General features: G+C 48.8%; 1 long non-coding RNA gene across 3 annotated transcripts in view; it reads right to left on the bottom strand.

The window, feature by feature from the left end:
• LOC140620740 (uncharacterized) overlaps positions 1-24,774 on the bottom strand; it is a 27,614-nt gene extending 2,840 nt beyond the window's left edge. Inside the window, exons 1-5 of one of the 3 annotated variants that reach the window (XR_012020464.1) lie at positions 24,502-24,774; positions 22,228-22,535; positions 19,415-19,717; positions 19,041-19,131; positions 16,029-16,077 (exon numbers count right to left, since the gene is read on the bottom strand). This is a non-coding gene — a long non-coding RNA (uncharacterized lncRNA). Of the gene's footprint in view, positions 1-10,080; positions 19,132-19,414; positions 19,718-22,227; positions 22,536-24,501 lie in introns of those variants that run through there. The other 2 variants (XR_012020463.1, XR_012020462.1) reach the window with 2 other exon arrangements.
• Positions 24,775-26,478: the final 1,704 nt, after the last annotated feature.

Below are 26,478 nucleotides of genomic sequence, written 5' to 3'. Positions count from 1 at the left end.
AGCCACTAGGAAATGGCAGCTAATGACCTAAGCAGAATGGTGAATTATAGATGCCACCTACAATCCACTTCTGATGTCTAGCTACCCGCAATACTGAGTGGAAATGTGGTAGCCCAATCGGTGGGCTAATGGAATCAGTGGGGACAGCCCCAGGGGATGATGAAGGCCAGAGATCCCAGCAGGGCTGGCCTGTCAACCCTGGTGCCCCTAAGGGGATAGCTGTGGGGTCTCCACTGACTTTGTGTCCCAGTAAATACCTGCAAACACATACACATAAAGCTACCATTCTCATGTGGACCATTGACTTGAGGACTTGCTTCAGGTAAGTGACTAAAGGTTAGAACTGACTGTTCTTTAGAAAAAAAAAAGATTTTATTTGTTTATTTGAGAGAAAGAGAGAGAAAGAGCACAAGCAGGGGGAGTGGCAGGGGGACAGACAGGGAGAAGGGAGAGAGAATCCCAAGCAGACTCCACCCTAAGTACAGAGCCCAACTTGGGGCTCGATCTCATGACCTTGAGATTAAGACCTGAGCAGAAACCGAGAGCTGGATGCCCAACTGTCTGAGCCACCCAGGCACCCCTGGAACTGACTGTCCTGAGCACAGCTGTGACCCACGGAGTTTTGGTAGAAAAAGTCAAGAGCAGCAGGATGGCACCTGTGAGGTTTGGTTACTCTCCCTGGGTCTCTCTGTGAGGTGAAGGGATTGTTTTAAGGTCGCCATAGAGGCTTCCTAAGGGTGCCTGCCTGCCTCATTCCCCTCCAGGAGAACTGCCCATCTGTTTCAAGGGTGAGATCTCTCTGTGTTTGCACCATTTGACACACTTAGCAGGTGGGCACCGCTGCCGGGACATCCGGTGAATGTCTGACCCAGAGGGCGCCTCCCTAAGGGCAGGGTTGGGCCAATCCCAAACTCTGTCCCCAGCATCTGGAATTGGGACACATATTACCTCAGAGCCTAGAGGTAATATAGGATTTCTTTCCCTCTAATGTACAAAAAAGACAGGCACCCAGGATGTGGAGAGAGCAAAGAAGACCCACGTCTATGGCTGGGCCTGTCGTCGTGGACATGAGGGGCCATAAGTCCCCCCAAATGCAGAGGGCCTCTGTTCCCTGGTTCCTGGCCGTCATGAGGACAGTCATGTTCTTGTCCCTTCTGAGAATTGCCATGTGTCCTGGTCTGAGCAGCTCCTGGCGACAGAACCATCCCAAAGAGCGCTCTGATGGCACCTACTGTGTTTAAAATGTCAGGTGAGTGGTTGTGGGAGGGGCAGGGGGCTTGGGAACAAAGAGAAAGAATGGAGCTTTCTGGTTCAGTCTCCTTCCTGGATGGCCACGTCTAAGGGAGAGGGGAGTGGTCAGCATATCCTTAAGGAAGAATGTATTCATTCTAGGGGACAAAGAGACTGTGTCTTGGGGCGGTCATTGTTAATATGGGTCTGGAAAAAACTGCAACTGGCAAAATCTGTCTACCCACCCAGGACGTGCACCTTTGCATCTCCATGTCCCACATTTTGATTCCTTCCTCTACTGCCAATGATTGGCACAGGGGGTTCAATAGTATTGCCCCCAAATTCATGTCCACTGGAGCCTCAGAATGGGACCTTACTTGGAAATAGGATCTTTGGGGCAGCCCCGGTGGCTCAGCGGTTTAGCGCTGCCTTCAGCCCAGGGCCTGATCCTGGAGACCCGGGATCGAGTCCCACGTCGGGCTCCCTGCATGGAGCCTGTTTCTCCCTCTGCCTGTCTTTCTGCCTCTCTCTCTCTGTCTCTCATGAATGAATAAATAAAATCTTAAAAAAAAACAAAAACAACAACAACAAAAGAAATAGGATCTTTGGAGAGGTACTTGGTTAAAATGAGGTCCTATTGGATTAGGAGGACCCTAAATCCAAAGACAGGTGTCCTTGAGAAGAAGAGAGGTAGGAAAAAACACAGGTGCAAGCCAAGGAAGACCGAGGACGCCAGCACGCAGATGAGCCTGGAAGAGAGGCAAAGAACACGTTCTAGAAGGAACCACCCTGCCGCAGTCTCTGACTTCTGACCTCCCAAACCGGGACAGAACAAATGTCTGAGGTTTGAAGCCCCCCAGGTCATGGTACATTGTTATGGCAGCTCTAGGAGATGCACCCCAGAGGGAAAGGGCCGAGGAGGGCGTCCCCGGAGTTTGCCATTTTTGAGATGCCTGTGAGAAAACAGCAGAGTTTCATTCCAGAGTCTGACTGGCTGATGAAGGGAAGCCTGGGGGGCTCAGCGGTTGAGCGTCTGCCTTTAGCTCAGGGTGCGATTCCCAGGATCCGGGATCGAGTCCCGCATCGGGGTCCCCGCAGGGAGCCTGCTTCTCCCTCTGCCTGTGTCTCTGCCTCTGTGAGTCTCTCAGGAATAAATAAATGACTGGCTGATGAAGACTCTTCATGCTCCACGGGGACACCTGTTTTGGAGTAGGTGTCCTCGAAAATGTGAACAAGGAAGCCAGCCTGTTCTGTTTACACTCATTTACACTCTGGACAGAGGGAAACATGTTTGCTGGGCACATCTGCTTTCATATTTCACGTTCTGGTTAATTCTCACTGCCATCCTGCGAGGTAGGAATCTGGACACCCCCTTTACTGCTCAGGAATCTGAGGCTCAGAAATGTGAGCACCTAGGGGGACCAGAGCTGACAAGGGGCAGACTTGGTCCGGTTCCCCTTCCGGACCCCCTCTCATGCCCAAATGCTTTCCAAGGAGTCATTCTGTCCTTAAGGAAAATCATTCCGTTTAAATCAGGGAGAAAATGGCATGATCAGAGTACCTGCTGGAGTCCCAGGCGTGGAACCCGCAACAGGCCCTGCGCCTTGGAGACCACGTCCTCAGGCAGCGGCGTTCCAAATCCGTGGATTACATATTTATGTAAATAGTTTGAGGGAGGCAGGGGCACCTGGTTGGCTCAGTGGTTGAGTGTCTGCCTTCGGCTCAGGACGTGATCTCGGGGTCCTGGGATCGAGTCCCACATCGGGCTCCCCATAGGGAGTCTGCTTCTCCCTCTGTCTATGCCTCTGCCTCTCTCTGTGTCTCTCATGAATAAATGAATAAGGTCTTTAAAAATAAATAAATAAATAAATAAATAAATAAATAAATAAATAGTTTGAGGCAGTGCAAGTGGCGGGGTGACTCTCATGCTCTGTTTTCCCGCCACCTCCACTGAGCTGCCCCCCACTTTAGTATTTGGCTTCTGACCTCACCCCGGGCATGAGCATCAGTCGGTGGGAAAAGAGAACACAGAGGATGGAAGGTGGGAGAGCATCATGGGCCAGGCCTGGGATTCACAGATATCAGGGGGTGATACGGCCTCAGATAGCTGCAAGGGAGTCTGGGAAATGTAGTTTGGCTGGGAAAGAGGGGAGTCAAGTTTTGGTCAACACCTCTCAGCTTCTGTCATACTTGGTAAACGTCTTCAAATCTTGTGACCACCCACCCCCCACCCCGCTACTCGCCCCCGCCCAGACACTCCACTTGTAAGGAGCCCTGGCTTCTGCAGCCAGTCTCAGGGTCCCTGGAGGAGAGAGGGCCCAGTGGTGGGTCTCCAGAGCCCCTCCTAAAGGGGGCACTGTGTGGGACCCAAGCTGAGCCACCCTCATTGGAGCCCCATCTGGCACGGGGGGAGGGAGGACCCAGCCACAGAGGCTGCCCTGCAGAGACCTGATGGCTGAGGCTGGCGGTGTCAGTCCTCCTCTGCTGGCCACCTGCCTCCCGAGAGTAGTTCTGTTGGAACCCCCAGGGGAGGGGTGGCCTCTCTTCTCCTTCCCACAGGTGTTTCCAGCAGGCTTGCCCCAACACTGTCAATGCCAGAGCCTTACCTGAGACAACAGCAGGCTTTGGGGGTCACCAGACCACCAGCAGACTCTCCTTGGCTCAGTATATAAAGTGCTAAGGCCGAGCCCCTGGGCCCTCAGATGCCCAGTCACCTCAATGGCTTCCGGAGCCCCTGGAAGAGTGTCCAGTCCTGGCCCTTCTCTTCAGGTGGCTTTGAAGGTCCTCTGACTTTGCAGACGGTCAACCTTACGTGCATAGCCTGCTGTCCCTTCTCTGCCTGGTGGCCTCCTCCTCTTCCCACCATGCCCTTTCTAGCCATAAGGGGAGACAGACGTCCACCTTGGCATGAGCCCCAGAACCCCAACACCAGCACCACGAAAAGCAGATGGTTGCAACCCAGAGTTGAACCCAGAGGGCTCCTCACCAGCGGGAACCTGGTGGCGTTCTCGTGGCTCATCTCTGGGCCTGCCAGCACTCTCTGTTTGCAGCATTCTCCTGCTGGGGATACATCTGCAACCTTAATTATTACAATTTATTAAATCTGGAGAAATAAAATCTTACTGAGCTCCCCTTGCTGCCACCCCACTGCCCCACCAAAATGGAGTATCTTATTTTGCTAACTGCTTAAACATATAACTCTAACAGAAAAAAATTGTCCCCGTGGCTCATATTTTTCATCATTTGGTCATTAAATAGTGATGGATATAAACCTATAAAGAACCTAAACTGAACCTTTTAACAATCCATGAGCAATACTATCATTTCTTTAATAGAACCTGCTGACCGCGCCTCGTGCAGACACCATTTGTCATTTTCAGCACGCAATAATCAATAAGTTGGCTTGAAAATAAATAATATAACAGTCACAATATATTATCTTTCAGACTGGCCTTATACTAACCATAAAATTGGACCAAAATAAGAGGAAAACTTTTACATAAATGTTAAAAAGTTAGGAACTTCACAGCGGGGCCTAGTACATGAATTAAATCATTGTCATGTCTCATTGTCTCTGTCCCTCATCTGCTTTGAGTTCTGTTGAACTGGGCCGTCGCTGCTGCCTGCTGCTGAGCCCAGGCATTGGGGTTGTGGTCAGAATGGTACGTGGGGGGCCAGAGCTGAGTTCTGACACGGACATCCTGGAGTTCATGCCAGGGACCCCTCCTCACGTAACTTCAAATAGAAAAGGCCTGATCGGCCACACCCCCAGTGCCAGCGCTCGGAGGCACTGTGCTTAGATCTTAGAGGGGGCCACGGCCCAGATCCAGCCTCAAAGATTTGGGTTCTGTGAGAGGGAAATGCCACAAAAAGTCCAGCCCACCAGGTGGCACTGATGGAGAGCAGGTTCTAGAAGCAGCAACTAGTGGCCCCAATCACAGTAATCTTCCTGGGTGGGGCAGCCCTTAGCTGCCCATCCACAGCTCAGCTTGCATTTGTTGGCCATCTGGTGTTGTTCTTCAATAATAATGGAGAACCCATCAGCCTGAGTCCCTGATTCATTCGCTCATTCATTCATTCATTCATTCATTCGATAAAATGTTACTGAGAGTCTGCTCATGTGCCAGAGGTACAACAGACAAAAATTCCTACTTGCTGGAGCTTATATGCCAATCAGGGCCATACAACAGAAGTGATATGTGAATCTGTGATACCCCAGGAGGGTGGTCACAGCCAGGAGCCTAAAGCTCAGCAGCACCACGTTGCTGTGAGGAGGGTGACCAACTGTCCCTGTTCACTTGGGACTTTCGGTGCTGCAACCAAGGCAATCCCAGGCCAACCAGGATGATTAGTCATCCTAGGGCAAGTGTCAGGGCTGGATCTCAAGTTCACTTGGATCTAAGGCTTTCTAGGCACCCGCCTACTGATCTGCTCCAAGGGGGCATCTTCTCACTAATGCTGGCTTCTTCCTGGGACACTCTTGCAGCAATCTGAGATGGCAACTGTCACTCAGAGTTCTAGTATGACTGGGCTGGCAAAGATGCAGAGATTATTTTGGCTTCTCTTCCAATTGGCACTCATACAGACGGAGGAGCCGATCTCCGCCCAGTCACTCAGTAGCCACATGCCCTCAAACTACTTAACCTGTCTAAGCTTTGGTTTCCTCCTCCGAAGATGGGAGGAAAGGCACATTTTCCAGCAGGGTCTTTATGAAGATTTGACATCATGCATGTGACATAGCCCGTGGTAGGTGTTCCCTAAGTGGTGGTGTTATTAATACATAAAGCATTTTATCCCTGGAGCTAATGGGAAGAACTTCTGCTCCTGGGGGCGGTGTGGAGGTAAGAACCAGCACTGGCACATTTATTATGAATCAGCTGGCTGTGTGGAGCCAAAAATACTCTCCGTGGGTAGCGTCTCTGTGACTGATATTAAAAATGACTGATTTAAGGGAAAGTGCTTCACCCCTGTTGCAAACTAAGAAGGTAGGGCTGGAGTATTCTCAGCCTTAAATGCTGCCAGTATTTCATCTTTGGGTAGTCATAAAGTTAAAGGTTAATAGGCTGTACAAATGACAGAGTTTAAAGGGAAAAACGGGGAGGGGACGAGGAGCTCTTGGGCGGCCGTGGGTGCATTGGAGTTGGGTGGCTGCTCACCTGCGGGGACAAACCGTGGAAGTGGGGCTGGCTGGGCAGTTCCTGGGCCTTCTCGTTTCTGCTCCCACCTGGAAGCTCCTTATCCCAAGAGCTCTTTTTCGCAGAGGGGTTTCTTTCCTGGTAGGACTCGGGGACACGTGGTCTTGGAGAGAGGGAGGCTGGGCAGGGTTGTGAAAGTCCGTGCTTAGTGCAGAGCCCAGAGTGCCAGGCTTGGGGCGGCCTGGGGAGAAGGCTGAAGGCTTCACGTGGAGCTGAGGCCCATCTTCACGCCGTGGAGTCAGTGTTCAAACTCTGGTTCTCAGAGCTCTGGCATCACAGCAGAATCACTGGGGAGCTTATTGTTCAAATGCAGGTTCCTGGGCGCCCCACCCAGACATTGAAGGGGGGGCCAAGGAATCTGTATTTTAACAAATTCTCACCCGTCTCCAAAACTACAATGGATTATCTGTGGGCGCACTTGAGAAACCCCGAATCAGCAAATGCATTAAGGTCAAGTTCTCCATCCAGATTCCTGAACCTTCGGTGATGACGGGACTTTGAGGGTTATCAAGTCACCAGCTGCACCCAAACCAACCAGGCACTTGTTGCAACTTAACCCCTAGTGGCTTATCTGCCAAACATGGTCTTGAAGATGCTCATGAGGGGTGACCATGAGGACGGACGACTACCCTCCCCCATCATCAGGAAATGAAGGTGCAGCCCAGGAATGACGTGCCCAGGACCACAAATGACAGAGCTGGCCTGTGCACCACAGGCCTCTTCTTCCCGGGGGTAAGGGCACGGGTTGGCTTTGCCAGTCACCACACGAGCCTTGGTGTCACCTGTTTCTACCTGTACTTGGGCCAGCTCTGGCCTGGGCTCCATCCGGGAGCCGACAAGCAGAGGGTGCATGTGAATTTGTCCTGGCTGCGGATACACGCATCGGGTCCCTGGAATTCAAAGTTTGCCCCCAAACTGAAATCTTAGATCGAGCAGAAACTGAGCTACCTGCAGACACTGACTGGTTTTAGAGAGGAAACAAATGTTAAATTCGATTAAGCAGAACCCCACGGTGTATGTCCCTCCCAGAGACTTTTTAACCCAGTTTTTTTCGCACGCACCAAAAAATGTCTTCTCTCTGTAAGGAATTTAACAGATTCCAAAACATGCTTATTGTTGTATTTCCTTAAAGCCATCCCCAGTTCCCTGGGTGGCTCAGCGGTTGAGCATCTGCCTTCAGTCCAGGGCGTGATCCTGGAGTCCCGGGATCGAGTCCTGCATCGGGCTCCCTGCATGGAGCCTGCTTCTCCCTCTGCCTGTGTCTCTGCCCTTCCCCCTCTCTCTCTGTGTCTCTCATGAATAAATAAATAAAATCTTAAAACAAAACAAAACAAAACAAAATCGTCCCCAAAGCACCAGAAAGTACTGGGCACAGGTCCACTTTAGGAGAAAGAAACAGGCCCAGAAAGGTCAAGTGACTTGTTGAGGTCCTCAGGTGGGTAGACTCATGGCCCTCAAAGATGTCCACACCCTAAGCCCCCCAAAATGCAAATACGTTACTTTTGTGGTAAAACAGACTTTGCAGATGTAACGAAGTTACGGGTTGTGAGGTGCAGAGAGGATTCTGGCTCACGCTTGTGGTGACGCAGGTCCTGACACGGAAGAGAGGGAAGCAGGTGAGTCAGGATGACTCCAGGTGAGAGGGACTCACCCCTTCATTGCCGACTTTGAAGAAGGAGGGAGGGACCGAGAGCCCAGGAAAGTGGGCGGCCCCCCAGGAGCTGGATAAGGCGAGGAAACTGATCTCTGAGAGCTTCTGGAAGAAATTCAGCCCTGAAGACACCTTGATTTTAACCTGGTGAGATCCATCTTGGACTTCTGACCTACAAAACTCTAAGATGATGAAGTTTTTTGTTTTGTTTTGTTTTGTAAAGATTTTAAGTATTCATTCATGAGAGACGCAGAGAGAGAGAGAGGCAGAGACACAGGCAGAGGGCGAAGCGGGCCTCCCACAAGGAGCCTGATGCGAGACTCGATCCTGGACCCTGGGATCATGCCGTGAGCCAAAGGCAGATGCTCAATCACTGAGCCACCCAGGCGCCTGATGATGAAGTTTTTCTTTTTTCTTTTTTCTGATAATGAAGTTTTAAGCCACTGAATTTAATCCACTGAATTTGTGATACCTTTTTAAGAAAAAAAAAAGACTTTATGTATTTATTAAAGAGAGAGTGAGAGCACAAGCAACAAGAGGAGAGAAGAGCAGAGGGAGGGGGAGAAGCAGACTCCCCACTGCACAGGGCTGGATCCCAGGACCTGAGCCAAAGGCAGAGGCTTAACCAACTGAGCTCCCCAGGTGCTCCAGAATTTGTGATCCTTCTTAACAGCAGCAATGAGACACAAAGACAGTCACATAGAAAGAAAAGAGTGGAATTGAACCCAGAGTTGCTGGCTCAGTGCAAGACCCCTATGCTGGGGAGGCCAGTGGGAGGGATACACACCCGTAATACTGTGATTCCTGCTACTTTTTCTCGGAGAGTGATAACAGCCACTGGGTGGTAAACTATTCAAACTCCATTAACACCATCTCCCTTCCTGTCCTCAGCTGGGCCTGAGGCCCCTACTCCACACCCCAGCCTCCTTCCTACCCCTGCCTAAGGGACATGACTTGGGAGACTCAGCCTAACCCCAGCCCCAAAGACATTGGCTCTTTCCTCCTCCCCCAACGTGGGCCTGATGGGGATTCATGGAGTGCAAGGAGCCAGAGGAATCTGCTGCTTGCCCAGCTCCTGACTCTGTGCAGGCCGAGGCAGCGAATGTCCTCCGGGCCTGTAGGGTCTGGAGCCTTGGCTGAGCCCTCCAGGACAGTCCTGGGAAGCAGCTTCTTGCGATCAATCTTGCCACAGTCTCCATGAATTTTAAATAATAGCAGCTTTGCTCTTTCTCGCTCACTCCCTGGGTGCGTCAGACTGCAGATTTTACAAGATCATATTTCTTCACATTTTCATACAATTATTTTAAATGGACAAGATAATGTTGAAATTCTTATTTAAAATGTATGCAGGTAGAGAATGAGCCTTCCTGCTTTTTATATTTAACACCAGACGGGGCAATAGAAGGGAATTTTAACAACAGAATTGAAGTGGAAGTGTCTTATGCATTCATGATGGACTAGGGTTTTAAGCAGCTGGTTTTCTTTGATGAATAAATAATTATACCCAAAATAGATAGTTTGGCCATTATTAATCTCATTTTAGCCTGTGCACATTTTATTGATTCTTAAGTACAAGAATTTTGTGATTTTCACCAAGGGGCTACTTTCTTAATTAAAATGTAAGTTAAAGAAAAAAAAGTTTCAGCAGTTTTGTCAGAGGCAGGGGGAAGGGGCGGAAGGTCTGATTACTTCTAGAATGAATCCTTTCCAGACTAATGACCCCCAGAGATATTTCATGCAGCCAGCTCACCTCCAGAGCAGCCAATGAGATTAGCAGAGGCCGAGCCAGAAGGGAGTGGCGAGACAGCACTGCTCGGGGAGCCTGGGTGCCCAGCACCCTCCTGTTCGGTCCCCATCGTTGTGACCCTGGTGCTCTCTTTGGCAGCACACCCACTAGAATTGGAATGTGTGACCCCAGGAAGCATAGATGTTTGTCCTCCTCCTCCCCTGACCCTTCCCCCTCCCCACCCATGGGGATCTCTTGCACAAGCATCATGTTCTATTCTGTTAAATGTTTACTAGGATTTTATAAACTGAGACCATTACAAAGAAGAAAATTCAATAATCTTATGGCATAGATAATACATATTGACCTTTATAAAATCAAGGGGGTAGGTATACTCAGAAAGTTCAAGTAGGAGAGAGAAGTAGCTAATATTTATAAAGCACTCACGTGGTTTTCAGCATTCAGAAATTGTGCAAGGGAAACCTGGCATTCTCCTGGCTTATGGATGAGGACAGAGAGGCTCAGGGACTGGGAGTCATGGTCCAGGTTACTCAAGTGAGAAGGGTTCTAGCAGCACTAGGTTCCAAACCCAGCAACCAATCTCTCGTGCCCATTAATGCAATGATGATGCTCCACTACAACTGAAGTGAAAGGTTATAAAGAAAAAGCAAGGGACGCCTGGGTGGCTCAGTGGTTGAGTGCCTGCCTTCAGCCCCAGGGCTTGATCCTGGAGTCCTGGAATCGAATCCCGCATTGGGCTCCTCATAGGGAGACTGCTTCTCCCTCTGCCTGTGTCTCTGCCTCTCTCTGTGTCTCTCATGAATAAATAATAATAATAATAATAATAATAATAATAATAATAATAATAATAAAAAGCAAAAGCCAGTTGTTCCCCCAGTCCTTCCCACTAAGGGAATCCCTGTCAACAATTCCCAGTATGTCTTCCAGAAAAAATTAGACGTGTGCAACAGCATCATATTCTGCTTACAAGAGTCAAAAATGTGAAGCTGTGAGCATGTTTTCTCACTGGTAAAATGGTGGGTCTGTTTGAAGCCCCAGCCCCAGCCCCAGCTTCCCCAGGGGGTCGGGGGGGCACCTCCTCTCCAGCCTCACCTGCTGTGGTTCTGGGTCTGCCTTTAGACAATGGAGGCTCATTGCCGTGGGAAGCACCTGGTGAAACATGAGGGCTCTTGCAGCTCCAAAGCACATCACCCCACACAGAGAGGTCCGCTAGCCTGCCCCTAGAAGATTTGGGGTTTTCCTCCAGCATGAAGTGATTGGTAGGCATTTATGGACCAGTGGTATGAAGAAGACAGAACTTGAAATCCTGGGGTAGCACTCAGCCACACTCAGAGAGGGGCACAGAAACAAGGCTTTGGAGGGAGGTGCGGGGTCCATCCTGGATCTCCCCTCTCCCCTCCCGGGCACACACTCAGCCGGGACCCATCCCCCTCATTGGCCACCAGGGAATGAACTGAGGTTGCACATACATTTGCCTATGACGACAAATGACCACAGGTCCGTGGGGAGGCCAGCCAGCCCTCATTGGGGTCATCTACTCATAACCATTCAACCCCTAAAATTTCCAGTGTGTTACCAGATTTACCCTTATGGCAAATGATGACACTTCTTTGGTTATCTTTACCAGTGCCAAATGGATTTCACCCCACTGACTTGCTGTCCTGAAAGCCAATGAGGAAATGGGGCACGTGTTCAGAATTTCACTTGACATGTCACCTCCCTCGAAGGTTTCCTTAGTTCTGTGGCTGTTCCTACTTTGCTTGCTGACTCCAGTGTCTGAGATTTACAACTAATTCTGATAAAATTTCAGGGGAATTGGAATGGTTATGGCTGTTTTTCTTTGATGGAGAATCAAACATGTGACTTGAGTGAATACTTGCCTTTTATTACCCATCCCTGTCCGTAAAATATCTGGTTTATGTGCCAAGAAAAGTATAAACATATGGCACAGTATTGGTTTTTCAGTAACTTGGCTTAAGCCAAAGGGGAAAAAAATCCCAACCTGACACTATTTATGAAACAATTAATGTTGTCAACAGCCTTCCCACCTGCTGAGTTACACACAGCCATCCAGGCCATGATGACTCCAAGAAGTGTCAACAATTCTAATATGAACTGTTGAAGCAAATCCATTTGAAAGGACTTATTTCTATGACTTATAAAACGTGATGATGGATTGCTCTCCAACTATAGAGCACAAAAGATGCCTTATTCTCCAGTAGAATTCCCACCATAAAGCCAATGTCAAGATAACAAGCAACCATGATGTGCCAAGCATTTCCACAGTGTCTCACTGAATCCTAACAACAACCAGATGAGGTGGATATTATTATTATTGTGATGTACCATCTTATAGCTAAAGAAGCTAATTCTCATCAAGGTTGAATAGCTTGTTCAAGGTCACGTTTAGAGGCTGCACAAGGATTTTTGTCTTAGTCAGCCTGGACTGCTATATAACAGAATATCATCCACTGGTGGTTTAAGAGCAAAATTTATTTCTTACCGTTCTGGGGGCTGGAAGTCTCAGACCAAGGTGTCAGTGTGGTCGGGTTCTGGTGAGAGCCCTCTTCCTGGCTCCTCGCTGTGTTGTCACATGGCAGAGAGACAGATCTCTGGTCTCTTCCTCTCTACAAAGGTGCCAATCCCATCATGGGGGGCTCCACCCTCACGACCTCATCTAAACCTAATCACCTCCCAAAGGCCCATCCTCTAATACCATCACACTGAGGGCTAAGGCTTCAAATGGTCTATAGCAAATTCAAACTGGCTTTGGGGATATAAAAGACTATGTGTCCCACAGCAGGTCACTTAGAGAGGCCGATGTTGAACCTCACCTACCTAAACAAATTCAATTTTCAAAATCAGTTTTTAAAAAGGCAAAACACTGTGGAATACTATGAAAACTGGCAGTTTCCTATAAACTTACCTTATTAAACATAACCCTACCCTGGGACCAAGCAATTCCACTCTTGAGCATTTACTCAACAAAAATGAACACATCAGCCCACAAAGACTCACACAAGAATGTCCATAGCATCCCGAAACTGGGAACAAGGCAAATATGTTTCAACAGGTGGACAGGGAAACACATAGTGGTACATCCATACACCACACACTAGTGAGCAGGAAAAAGAGGTGAACTACTGATGCCAGCAACAATTTGGATCAAGCCCGAAAACATTCTGCTGGGCTAAAGAAGCCAGACACCAGAGAATAGATAACACATGAGTCCATTTACGTATATGAAATCCTAGAACGGATAAAACTAATCTATACTGGCAGAAAGCAGGTCAGTGGTTGCCTGAGGCTCAGGGAGGGAGGGTGATTGCAAAGAAGTGGCTAGGAACTATCTGGGGAAATAGAAATGCTCTCTCTCTTGATGTGGTGGTGGTTACACGGGTGTATGCATTTGACAAAACTCATTGAACCGTGCACTTTAAATTGCTACATTTTTATGGCATGCAAATTATACCTCAATAATAGTTTAAACAAGGCAAGATGGTAGGGCATATTGAAGAGCTCATGCTCTCGAGGTGTGAGGACCTGACCTCCTCGGCCCCACAATTTTATGGACTCACCGCATGGCATGGGAACATGTTGCTTAACCCTTCAGGGCCCCAGCTTCTGCATCCTTTAAGCAGAGATGAAGATGCTGAGGCTGTCGGGGAGGGTTCGTTTGGGCTGCACAGAGTAGAATCCTGAGGCAGATTTCCCAGAGATGTTTATAGCACCTCTGCTTAGACCTGGTTGGCTAAAATCTAACAGCATGGTCCTCCCAGCTGCAAGGAAGTCCTTCATTCCAGGCAGCAGAGTGCCCTCCTAAAGAAACTGTTTTCAGGGAGAGGGGTGAGGATGCTAGGGGGAGGCAGCCCTCAGCCTCTGCCCCAGATAGCTCTTCTTCGCGAAGGATCTGAGGAACCAGAGAATCCACATACCAGTTCTGTGGCGCTCAGAGCACAAGGTTGCTAATATCGGTTTTTAATTAGATATTACTGATTATTCCTTTTTTGAGTGGAATGTGTTCGACGCAAAAGCTGCCACTTTTGAAGCTCATTAAGTAGCACCTGCCCCTCCTTCTTCGTAGGAGACCTTCATCTCTCTGCAGCAGTCAGAGTTCCTGGTAGGATCAACCAATGCTCCAAGTCTAGGCCGCAGCACGTGCAATAATTATTAAAATAACAAATATAATCACGACAACAACAGACATCAATGAGCTCATACTGTGTTCCAGGTGCTGTGCTAAGTGCTTCACATTCATTTCCCTTAATTCTCTGCACACCACCTCGAACTCGTGTGGGAGGCTTTTGCTGCACTTTGACAGCCCAATACGGGAACCCGAACAAGGTCTTGGACCGTCGCACGGATCTGGGAGGCTCACTTCTGCCGTGGAAACTGCAGAGAAGAAGCAGCCTGTCCTCCCATCCTTGGTGGCAAGGGCGTGTCACATAACCTGGGCTTTAATCAATCAGGCGCTCCTGCTGGGACTCTGGTCTTGGGAGGGGGGCAGGACAGTTGGCGGTTGTTGGCAGCAGAAGCTGGTGGCAGTGCTGGGGGACTCCCGTGTCAGGGGAGACCCGTGCTGGCAGCCCCTGCAGCAGCCAAGCTCTGACTAGGAAGTGCTTCTGGCCTGCTGTGTGCACACAACTGTCTAGACTCCTCAGGCACCCGCTTTTTTCTGAGCCAGGTCTCCAGCCTTCCCACCTCTTCTTGAATTGCCCCATACCCTTCCAAAGAATTCCTCTCTGCTGGATCCCACTGCCATTTCCACTGGGCCCACCATGAGCCTGTACCTGGAGGCGCCAGATGTCACCTCTGTCAGCAGGTACGAGACTGGCCTCTGGTTCTATACCTGGGCCCAGACTCTCTTCAATGCTGCGTGGAAATCGCACCTTCCTTGAGTTTCTGTCCCAAGCCCCTCTCCCTTTCAGGACTCCTAACCAGTTCACCGACCTGGGAAGCTGGGGGCAGACACCAGGCCATTCTTTTCTCATGGTTCTTTGAAGTTAAATACAATTGAAACAAAACAAGATTCTTGCTCTTCCCTCTGCCAAAAACCAAACAGAACCAAACAAAAACAAAAAACTAACTTCATCCACATTGTTAACTTCTCAAAAAAGAGATCACCAGGTTTACAAATGAGCCAAATTCTACATCCAGTTGTGCACTTAGCTAGGAACTGCCATGCTACCAAAATAATAATAAATCCTCTGCACACATATTGACCCATTTCTGATATCCAGATGGCATCTGTGGGGGTAGATTCATCCACTATTTGATTGGGGTGGCTGGTCTTGGCAGGGCACGCCAGTTTAATTTATTCTTTTTTTTTTTTAAGACTTATTTATTTATTTGTTCACAAGAGACACAGAGAGAGGCAGAGATGCAGGCAGAGGGAGAAGCAGGCTCCATGCAGGGAGCCCGATGTGGGGCTCGATCCCAGGACTCCAGGATCACGCCCTGGGCCAAAGGCAGACGCTCAACCACTGAGCCACCCAGGTGTCCCAGTTTAATTTATTCTTAACCATCAGCTTCACCACTAAGTGAATTCCCAATCTACTATTATTTGCTCAAAGAAACTTATTTGAATTGATTTGACAATCACTTTGTCCTTAGATTTCAGGACAAATAGAAACCCACACCAACTTTTTTTTTTTTCTGGAAAACTTACACTGAATATAAATTCCCAGTAGTGCCGCAAAAAATATTTCTCTTCATCTTCACCAGCATCAAGCATTATCCTTCCCTCTTAGCTTTGCTACTTTATTAAAAGGTATTTTGTTGATGTTTTCCTTCGCATTTGAGAGTGTAATGTTTGTTATCATAACCTAACTTCCTCTTTTTCTTTTTTTTAAAGATTTTATCCATCTATTCATGCGAGAGAGAGAGAGAGAGAGAGAGGCAGAGACACAGGCAGAGGAAGAAGCAGACTCCATGCAGGAAGCCCGATGTGGGACTCCAACCCGGAACCCCAGGATCACGCTCCGAGCCAAACACAGATGCTCAACTGCTGAGCCACATAGGTGTCCCCATAACCTAACTTCTGAACCTAGCTTCTCTTAATGAGAAGCACATAGCTCATATATACGTCCCTGCTAGTTCTCCTTTTTTCCAGAATTTTCCATGTGCTTCCTTGTGACTACTATTTCCTCCGTCTTTACTCTCCTCCAATGGCCTTGGATCTTACCCAAACTCCTTCCTCCCTCACCTTTGTCTCTGTCTTCACAAAACGTTCTCCGCAGGTCTCTGTTACATATCTGCTGGCACAAAGGAAAGAGAGGACCCTTGGAGTTAAGCTGACCTGAGTTCAAATCCTGAATTTCTGCCTATTTGCTGTATGATTTCAGGCAGAGTGTCTGAGCTCCAGCTTCCTTGCCTGTAAAGCAGGTTACTGCAAGGTTTAGGATCAAGGTTAGGTTCAGCACAGAGCCTGGCACACAGCTCAGTAGCAGCTCCCATTATGATTGTGGCTTCCCGAGTTCTTAGTCCGAGTTCTTAGTCCGTCTCCTTTTCAAGATCACTTCTCCCATTTCCCCGTCCCGCACCTGTTACTCATTAGCTGGGTAACTCAGCAGGACACCTACTGGTACAATTCTTACACTATGCTATTAAAAGTAAAATTTTCTGGTACTATTTAATAATGTACTTTTTTTGCTATTTTTAAATAATGGAAAATGTGTGAACTGTGCCTCTCCTTATTGCCAGGTGCTCCATTACTGTAAATTGTGAAATAACATTTTAGTGAGTAATATTCCTTCTCCAGATCATACATCAAATATATGTCATCTTCATTGTTTAATTGACGCTTTATTCCACCCATTAAGATACAAGCAGAAATAAATTTCACTTCCCCTCCTGTAGATGCAATTTCATTTCGATCACACGTGTCAGTGGGAGCAATAAAACATCAATTAAGCAATGAAATCGTGACAAATACGTGGCATTTGATGCATAATTGCCCCCTCCAATCTCATTTTCCCCAAGGCCAAGGCTTTCTGGACCATTTATGTTCCATGTTTCACCCTCCAAAATCAAGCCTGTGCTTCTACCCCTCTTCCCCTAGGATAGATATCTTGAATGTATCCCACCCAGAAGGAGCTGGGCTGGGAGGATCTTATAATCACAAAGTCGTGGTCTTGTTATTCAAATCAGGAAACTGAGTCTCAGGGAGGCAAAAGCCTTGCAAGGTCAGTTCAGGGTCCCCTCTGCCCCCACTTCCTGGGATCAAAGCTGGGGAGAGAACTCCAGCCAGCTCACTTTCCACCAGATTCATGACTGCAGGGCAGGGTAGTTCCCCACGCAGAGAAAAGGAAAAGGCTGGGTGCAGAGCAGGGAGGATCTCAGAGCAGGGAGGCTCCTGGGGCGCCTGGGTGGCTCAGTGGTTCAGCATCTGTCTTTGGCGTAATCCAGGGGTCCTAGGATCAAGTCCCCTATTGGGCTCCGTGCATGGAGCCTGCTTCTCCCTCTGCCTATGTCTCTCTCTCTCTGTGTCTCTCATGAATAAATAAATAAATCAGAAGAAGGAGGAGGAGGAGGAAGAAGAGGAGGAGGAGGAGGAGAAGGAGGAGGAGGAGGAGGAGGGAGGAGGAGGAGGGAGGCTCCCTGGGAGGTCCCGAGGTGGTGGGCACTTGGCTGAGGTGGCCCTTGTAGAGGGAAGGAGGGACACAATAACACAAAGTGAATGTTCGATAAAGAGTGTTCAATGGATTAAAAATATTTGAAGCAGCTTCCCCCCTGGAGGAGCCCACCTGATGCATTGGCTAAAAGCAACGCAGAAGTGAATTTGCCCCCTGGTCCACAGGCTGGGCAAGCAGAGCTGGCCGGCTCTGATGATCCCACGAATGTTAAATATTTGGGGTCTCTGCCACCTTCTGAAGCCCGCCGCTGGCCCCTTTTTCCAGGAAAGGCTGCCACAATTGGACTGCAGTGGCTGGCGGAGGGGGTGGAGGGGTATGAAATGGGCCGCGCCCGAAGTACCATGGAAAGGGATGTTGAACTTCCACTCCCTGTTTCTGACAAGTAATTTTCTGCAGAGACACGAGGAATAATAGGAAGAACTTGGCTCATTTTGGCAAATTGCTCCAATTTTCCCACATTCTCGGCCCCCTGTATCACCTGCCCCCACCTGTCTATTTGGGCCACTTAATGCTCTGGATTCGGACCTAATAGAAGCTGTTTGTGTGGCCCTGGCCCGAAGGCTAGACTTGTTTTCAGGACAGAAGCTAGAAGAAAAACCAATCTGGACATCTAAATCACAGCCAGGACTCATTACATAAATGATATATTTACACAATTGATCCCTTTTCTACTGGGTAATTAATCCGGCATCGGAACTCTTAACGATTTAATTGTCATACATTCCAACTGAAATGGTTGCCACAAATTTGCAAAGACAAGGCACGGATTGAGGAGAGAGGCCTGGTTTTGTCCAGGAGCGGGAGTGCTTCCCCATTGTCTCAATATTGCTACCAAAATGGGGGAAAGCCAGCGGGTAGCCCCCAAAAGGGCAAATGCGGAAGGATGGAGGCTGTCTTGGTGCACGGCTCGCTGGATTAGGTGGTTTAAGAGATGGAGTGGCCTGGGGCAGAGGAAACTTAAATCCAGAAGCTACAGATTGGGGTCCTGCCTCCACCACTGAGTAGGTGGGTGCTGGCGCTCCAGCCAGATCCCCAGATCCTGCGCACACACATCTGGCCCATGCCACCTCGGAACTGCTTCCCACGACAAGCACCTGTGACTTTTTTGGAAGACTGCCGTGGGGGCTACTGGAGCCACTTTGCCCGAATGATAAGGCTGCTGCAAGTAGGTGCCTGGGACTTTGTGTTGCTCCAGGGTGGCCTCACCCAGACTGTTCGGGAGAAGCAGGAGCATGACAGGTGCAGCACCTTTGCCTCTGACTAGGGCACTTGGAGGCATAACTGACTCATCGGGGCTTCCCCACAGGGCTGTAGCTCCCCAATGGGATCAGAACAAGCTCACCCACTGCAGAACTTGACCTAAGGTTGCACCTGACTTGTCTTCCCTGCCCAGCTCTTCCCATCCTTCCCAGTCCCCCTAGGACCACTGTCATAATCAAGAAAATCCTTGCCTCAGGATCTGCTTTGGGGGCCCCGATCTGGGGTGATGGCTGTGTGGCTGAGTGACCTTGGCAGGCCTCACGCCCGTCTATGCCTCAGGGCCATCATCTATGAAGCAGACAAAATAGGAACACTCATCCCACCTGTCACCAACAGCTGGCGTTTATGGAGTGCATGCAGGACACTTCCACGAGACACTTCCACACATTCTCTCATCTGATCCCCTCAGCAGCTCTAGGGAGAAGGTACTCATATTATCCCTATTTTACAAGTGGATAATTGAGGCACAGAGCAGTTAAGCACTTTGTCCTCATTCACGCAGCTGGTAAGCAGCAGGGACAGAATTCAAACCCAGACAGTCCGGTTGCAGAGCCACCTCCCCTGGCCCCTCCTTCCCACACAGGGCATCCCACCCAGCAGAGCTATGGTCTGGACAGAACGATGGAAGCAGTGAGTGAAGTGCAAAGGGTCCTGGACTCCTCTGGCATGAGGGATGCCCACGCCCACACTGTCTCACCTTAGTCCCCAGGAAGAAGGGGGCGGATGTTGTCCACGTCACTATGGCCTCTGTGCAGACCTCACGGTCTTACAGGAAGAAGCAGAAGCATGCCTGCCCAGCCAAATCCCACAGCTTCTCCTACCTCAAGAAGGTCTTGGATAGCTCTAAGGACCCAACACACGGCTTCCTGGGGTAGCCATGCTGGCCTGTGCCCTTTGTGGAATGAAACACCTGTGCAGCTGGGGCACCTGGCTGGCTCAATCAGTGGAGCATGAGACTCTTGCTGGGGTCGTGAGTTCAAGCCCCATGTTAGGGTAGAGCCTAGTTAAAACAAATTAAAAATAAAATATTAAAAAATAAAATAAAAATAAATAAAAATAAAAATAAAATATTAAACCAAACAAACACCTGCACAACATAAGGGAGTAGAGGCCATGTCCTAATGGTACAACCAGGATTTGCTGAGAGAAAACACTTATGAGGTGTCTGCACTGCCTCAGGCCTCTCAGCTGGGTCAGCCAACGAGCCTTTGCTGGTTGCACCTGCTCAGATTCTCCCCAACCCTCCAAACCCAGGCTGACTGCCCAGGTCTGACATCCCAAGCTTACAGCTTCCTACTTAAGGATATTCTCTACCAGGACATGGGGTAGCATAAATTTAAGAGCATAGGTTTAAAGTCAGATAACGTACATGAAGCATTTAGCATCACGACTGTTTCCTGGTGTATAAACGCACACTAGAAATAGGGAGCGTTTTTTTAGTCATGCACACTCGAGTAAGAATCAGTCAAACTGTCAATCAGTCAAATTGACAGGTGAGAATATGTTTTCAAGCTAGCATAAGCACAAAAGGGAAATTAATATAAGGATACACAGAGCCTAAAGAGGGAAACGCAGCCAGGCCTCAGGTGAGTGAGTGCAACCAGGGATAGGACCGGCTCCTCTCTGTTAGGCAACTTCTTGCTTCTCTTTCTCCAGATCTGCTTCCTTCATTTCATCATGCATGTGGCTAGAAAAACATGTCCAGGGCTGCCTGGGTGGCTCAGTCCGCTAAGTGTCTTCTTTGGCTCAGGTCATGATCCCAGGGTCCTGGGATCCAGCCCGGCATTGGGCTTCCTGCTCGGTGGAGAGCCTCCTTCTCCCTCTCCCTCTGCCTGGCACTCTGCCTATTTGTGCTCTCTCCCTCTCTCTCTGTCAAATAAATAAATAAAATCTTTAAAAATATAAACAGAACCAAAAACATGTCCAAATACTTCCAGTCAGTGGGCATTGCTGCATGTTTCAAGCATGGCTACTGGGAATGCAGGCTGGGGAGGGAAAGAGAGGGGCAACCCCCCGGGCAAGGAGGTGTCTCAATAACCTGAGGTCCATCTCATGCTGGGAGTGAGAGCGTAAGGCCACGGGCACAGAGAAGGCAGCAGGGGTCTGTGAAAAAAAAAATTGCTGTGCTTGGAATTCACACGTCCATCCAGCCCATCCCAGCTTTGGGTCTTTGGGCAGGTTGATCAGCTTCTGCTTCCTTGGATATAATCTTGCAGACTGGAGAGCATTGCATGCAGTAACATTCCTTCCACATGTGCCTCACCAGTGCCTGCCTCAGAGTCGATGCCCAGGACATTTTGATGAGAGGGTGATGGAGAAAAATGTCACTTTTGCTAAAGGTTTGCCCTGCTCACTGGGCTTAATCTCTAAATTTGGCAATCTGGAAATTAAATCTACAGTTAAGGTCAAATCGTATGGGAGGCTGAACAGTAGAACCATCAAACAGGAGAATTATTTTTACTGTTGGCCATTAAAACATCATATCATAGGGACACCCGAGTGGCTCAATGGGTAAAGAATATGACTCTCGATCTCAGGGTCATGAGTTTAAGCCCCATGTTGGGCATAGAGCCTACTTTAAAAAAGATAAATAAAAATTTTGGGACACCTGGATGGCTCAGTGGTTGAGCATCTGCCTTTGGCTGTGGGGATCGAGTCCCACATCAGGGTCCTTGTGAGGAGCCTGCTTCTCCCTCTGCCTCTGTCTCTGCCTCTGTGTCTCTCATGAATAAATAAATTTTTAAAAAATCATATCATTATCCTGCTTATTATTTTTTCAAAGTCTGAAATCTTGTTTATCCCATCAACTAGTTTGGCTTCCCCACCAGAGTGCGAACCCTAGGAGATCAGGGCCCTCCTTTGTCCTATTATCGTCCCTGTCTCCCCAGAGCACAGGCTGGCACCTGGCACTCAGAAAGTCCTCGAGAAATGTTAATCTTGTTGGAGCGTGTGCCCCACCGTCTAACTCATGGGGGCTGTGGAACATCAAATACTGATGCCACAGTGATCCAGTTGACAAAATAGAAACCAGGTGGAATCGGACATAGGAACATCGCAAATCACTCCAGTTTTAGGACAGGTATATGTTTGGGCAGAACACAGCTGCATTAAAGTTCTCAAATTATGATCTATATGCACATATGTAGGAATGTAGTATCGGTCACTTTTGTTAACGTTGTGTTTGAAACTCCAGAACTATTGTGAGTCTGGAATGGGTCAGGCCCAGAATATGGCGGGTAGATCATCGTTCCCTCTGTCTTGTTTTCCATTATTATGATTGGGCCTCTACCCAACACATCTAAACCCAAGATTCATTATAATCCCGCTCTGGACCAATCATTGTGTAATATGTGAGCTGGTGGACTTGAGCTCTACCTCAGGCTGAGTGGCCCATCCGACTTGGCACCCCACCAGAGGTGGGGCCCTGGTCTGTCTAGCATGAGGCCTAAACTGAAAGAGCAGCAGCTGCCCCGGAGAAGCTCTCTTATGGCATAAGAGGGCAAGGCTCACCATACAATTACATTTCCAGTCTCTGCTTGCGACGTGCCTGCTACCACCTCCTTGGCCCAAGCAAAGCAAGATGGCCAGACCTGAAGTCAAGGGACAAGCTTGGAAGTGCGCGCATCATCCTAAGGCCCAAGGAAGTCCCGGACCAAGCTGGATGGCCAAGCTGGAGTGGGAGGAGCAAGCCTCCCCTGGACAGGCTATTCTGAACAGCAATTTCATCCACCACCGCCTCAAACCAGGTTTTCTTCTATCTTCTATGTTCTTCTAAATGATGGCATTTCTAAGTAGATACGCTTTTATACTTCATATTTCTGAAATTGAGATAAGAATGACAATTAGAGTGTATATTTATTGCAGTGATTTCATGTCGTTTTTTTTTTTTTTTACCTAAAAGGCTGTTACAAAATTGATGGTGTATTTTAAGATTGATAGTGTCTGCGAATTGTGGAAATTCAGTAATTTATGATCGACCTCCTAGACGCTGCACTCTCAAGCGCATTCAGCTCTTTCCTCTCCCTGACTTCTCTGTGTAACCAGTTAGCAGGTCCTGTGGCTCTGGCTTCTTGATGAGTCTCAAGTTGAATCCCTCCTTCCATCCCCAAGCCATCTCCCTGTTCAGATCCTCATAATCTCTCTCCTGAATGGTAGCCACAACCTCCTGCCTGGTCCTAGGTGCCCCTGCTCCCACCTAGCCTCACTCTGAAGGCAGATTTCTCTTCATGAACTACGGCTCTAATCCTGCCATGGCCTTGCTCCAACACCTTCTCTGGCTCCCCACTGCTGCAAGAATATCCCAGCTCCCTAGCTGCGTGTTAGGATTCTCATGGTGGGCCCACAATCTGCCTTTACAGCAAACTCTTGCTCCCACGCACCACAGATGGGACAACCCCATCCTCCATCTGCAAGGGTTTGGGTTTCTATACATGTTGTCCTCTCTCCCAGGAATGCCTCTATGGCCTCCAGTCCATGTTTGTTGAAATCTCATCCACCTTAAAGACCTGGCTTCCATGCTATCCTCCTCTCCTCACCCTGGCCACGAGAAATTCCAAGACAGCTGCCCCCAGAGCTCCCTCTTCAGAATTCACCTCGAATTTCTCAGATGTCACCTGCTGCTTTCTCTCTTTCTCCATGCTGGCACTCATCCTGTCCCAACTTGATTTTATAGCTAGTTGTGGTCCCTGTTTCCTGCCCTAGATGGTAAGTTCCCAGAGGGCACAACCTGATCAACCCCTTTAAGGGGGTGGGACACACAGTAGTTGCTTAATACATGTTTGCCAAGTTGCACTTAAGTTTGCAGCCTTCTAGACATCCTGTGTTGCAGGAAAACAACATACACCCCGGAGAGTGTCAGTGTACAAATCACACTATCCTGCATACTTCGGGGTATGCAGGTATGCAGTTTACTGATCAATCATTACAACCCTTTCAGAGTTTTAGAAAATGCTGACACCTTTCAAGGAGGAATCTCCAGGGCCAGAGTTACTTTAGGACCTCCTATTTATGGAGAAAATTGGGGCAAACTCATGTCTGGGGATGACTTCCTTCTGCCTGGCATTTCTGAGAGAACCAGCCTCGGCAAAGGTCAGTTGTGAACAGTGATTGTGGGAATGCTCTTCTTTTTCAATTGTGTCTAATCTGTAGGAGTTTTTCAGGGACATGAGAAAAGGACACAGCAAAATCACAGCACTTGGGAGCTGGATCTGTCTAGTGCAACCCTTCACCTTGCGGATGAGGAAACAGGGACAATTGAGCACTCCAGAGAAGAGATGACTTCCTCATGCCACCCAGGTGGTCAGCAACAACTAGGACTGACCCAGATCCAGGCTCCAAGCACCTCCTCCTGTAATGGGCTGAGTATTTGTATCCAGCCCCCACCCAGCCCCCCGGCTCAAGTCCATATGTCAAAGCCCTAACCTCCAAGGTGATGGTCTCTGAAGGAGGGGCCTCTTAGAGGTGACCAGGTCATTAGGGGGAAGCCCTCATGAATGGGATGAGTGCCCTTATAAGAGGCATGACATGAGAGAGATTTCTCTTTCTGCCATGGGAGGATACAACAGGGAAACAACTGTCTGTAAACCAGGAGCAGGGTCTCACTAGAACCCAGCCATGCTGACACCCTGATCTTAAACTTCCAGCTTTCCAAACCATGAGACACAAATATTTGCTGTCTCAGCTCCCCTGGTCTGTGGTATCTTAGTTGTGGCAGCCTGTATGGACTAATAGACCCCGTCACCTCCCTCCTGCCCTCCATCCACACACCCAACACTGATCAGCTACCATTCACTGAGCAGGGACCGGCCAGGTACCATGCTGAGCACTCCGCACTCGTGACCTCATCTCAGCCCCATGGCTGTCCACGAGGTGGGCACTGTTATGGCCATCATCCAGATAAGGAGACCCAGGTGACAGGGAAGCAGACCGCTCGCCGAAATCCCTGCAGCCCAGAACTAGCCAGGTGGGGATGAAAGTAAGGTCTGCCTTGCTTTAGATTCGAAACCACTTGTTCTATGCTGCTCCCTGCTTAGCAGCTGAATTCCCATTCCCCGTCAGGCCCAACATAACTACAACGAGAGCACTTTCCTTTGTGACATCGTGGCAAAACTCTGAGCCCTGCGTCAAGACCTTAGCTCAATCTGGCATGATTCTCAGCATCTGAGGGCCTGGTGCTGACTTCTAATGAATGGATTTGTACCAAGCTGTCAGAGAAGGTAAAGGCTCAGCAAATCGGATGAGGAAGAGGAAGGCAAGTTGTCAACTTTCCTGAGACTTAGTATTTTCGTTTTGTTTTGTGAGAAGGAGTAATAAATACCCTTGACCACACAGTCATGAAGAAGATGTGGGAGGTTGGGTGGGAAAGTGCTTTTCAAAGTGCAGCACAGGGGATCCCTGGGTGGCGCAGCGGTTTAGCGCCTGCCTTTGGCCCAGGGCGCGATCCTGGAGACCCGGGATCAAATCCCACATCGGGCTCCCGGTGCTTGGAGCTTGCTTCTCCCTCTGCCTATGTCTCTGCCTCTCTTTCTCTCTCTCTCTCTCTCTCTCTCTGTGACTATCATAAATAAATAAAAATTAAAAAAAAAAAGTGCAGCACATATGAGGCCTGGCCGGGGGGCTCTGGAGAATTCTGGAAGCACCAGGATCTCTGTGGTACCTCAGTTCTGACCCTACCTGGATCCTTGCTTCCTTGTTGCAATGCACTGAATCGTGTCCTCCTCTCCCACTCCAAATTCATATGTTGAAGTCCTAATCCCCAGTGTGATTGTATTTGGAGATGGGGCTGTGCGAAGGTAATTAGAATGGAGCCCGCATAATGGCCATGAGGGCTCTGTCTGCCATGTGAGGGCACACCAAGATGGTGGCTTTCTGACAACCAGGAAGAGGTCTCTCAGCAGACACCAAATCAGCTGGCACCTTGATCTTGGACTTCCCAGCTTTCTGTCCCTCCCTTCTCAGACAAATCCTTCAACTTATTCAAGCGACCTTTCTAGAACTTAAACCCTATCACATCCTCTTGCTTCCTGTTGAAAATCCTTCCATGGCCCCCCCTGCCTACCTTTTCAAGAGGCTGCCCTTTGTCCATCAAAGCATGCAAGCTGACAAGGCAATGGAGTCAGATAAGACAGATGTTATCTAGTCATGGAAGTGACATCCTTCACCTTCGCTGTATTGTCTTGGTTAGAATGAAGTTAATAGGTAGGCCCAGCCCACACTCAAGTGGAGGGGATTACACAAGGTTGGGGATACCAAGAGGCAGGTATCACTGGGGGCTGTCGTGTCCCCCAAATAGATAGGCTGGAGGCCTAACTCCCAGTACTTTCGAATGTGGCCTTCTTTGGAAATAAGGTCTTTGCAGGTAGAAGATATAAATCAAGTTAGATGAGATGATATTGGGTTAGAGTGGACCCTAAATCCATGGACCAGTGTCCTGATAAAAAGACCATGTAAAGACACAGGGACACACATAATACAGGGAAGACAGCCATGTAAAGTCAGAGCCAGAAATCAGGGTGACAAAGCTACAGGCCAAGGAACTACAGGGATTGCCAGATGTCACCAGACGCTGGGAGAGAGGCATTCCTTCCTAGAACAGATTCTTCTCTAGAGCCTCACAGGTAGCCTGGTCCTGCCAACTCCCTGATTTCAGATTTATAGCCTCCAGAACTTTGAAAGAATAAATTCCTGGAGCCACCTTAGATTGTGGCTTTCTATTAGAGCAGTCGGAGGAAATGAATTCACGGATCACACGAGAAGTCTGCC

The sequence above is a fragment of the Canis lupus genome, chromosome 29, assembly GCF_048164855.1.
Source record: "Canis lupus baileyi chromosome 29, mCanLup2.hap1, whole genome shotgun sequence".
Taxonomy (NCBI): Eukaryota; Metazoa; Chordata; class Mammalia; order Carnivora; family Canidae; genus Canis; species Canis lupus.
Note: the sequence above shows the minus strand (reverse complement) of the source record. Positions and strands in the feature narration are given on the sequence as shown.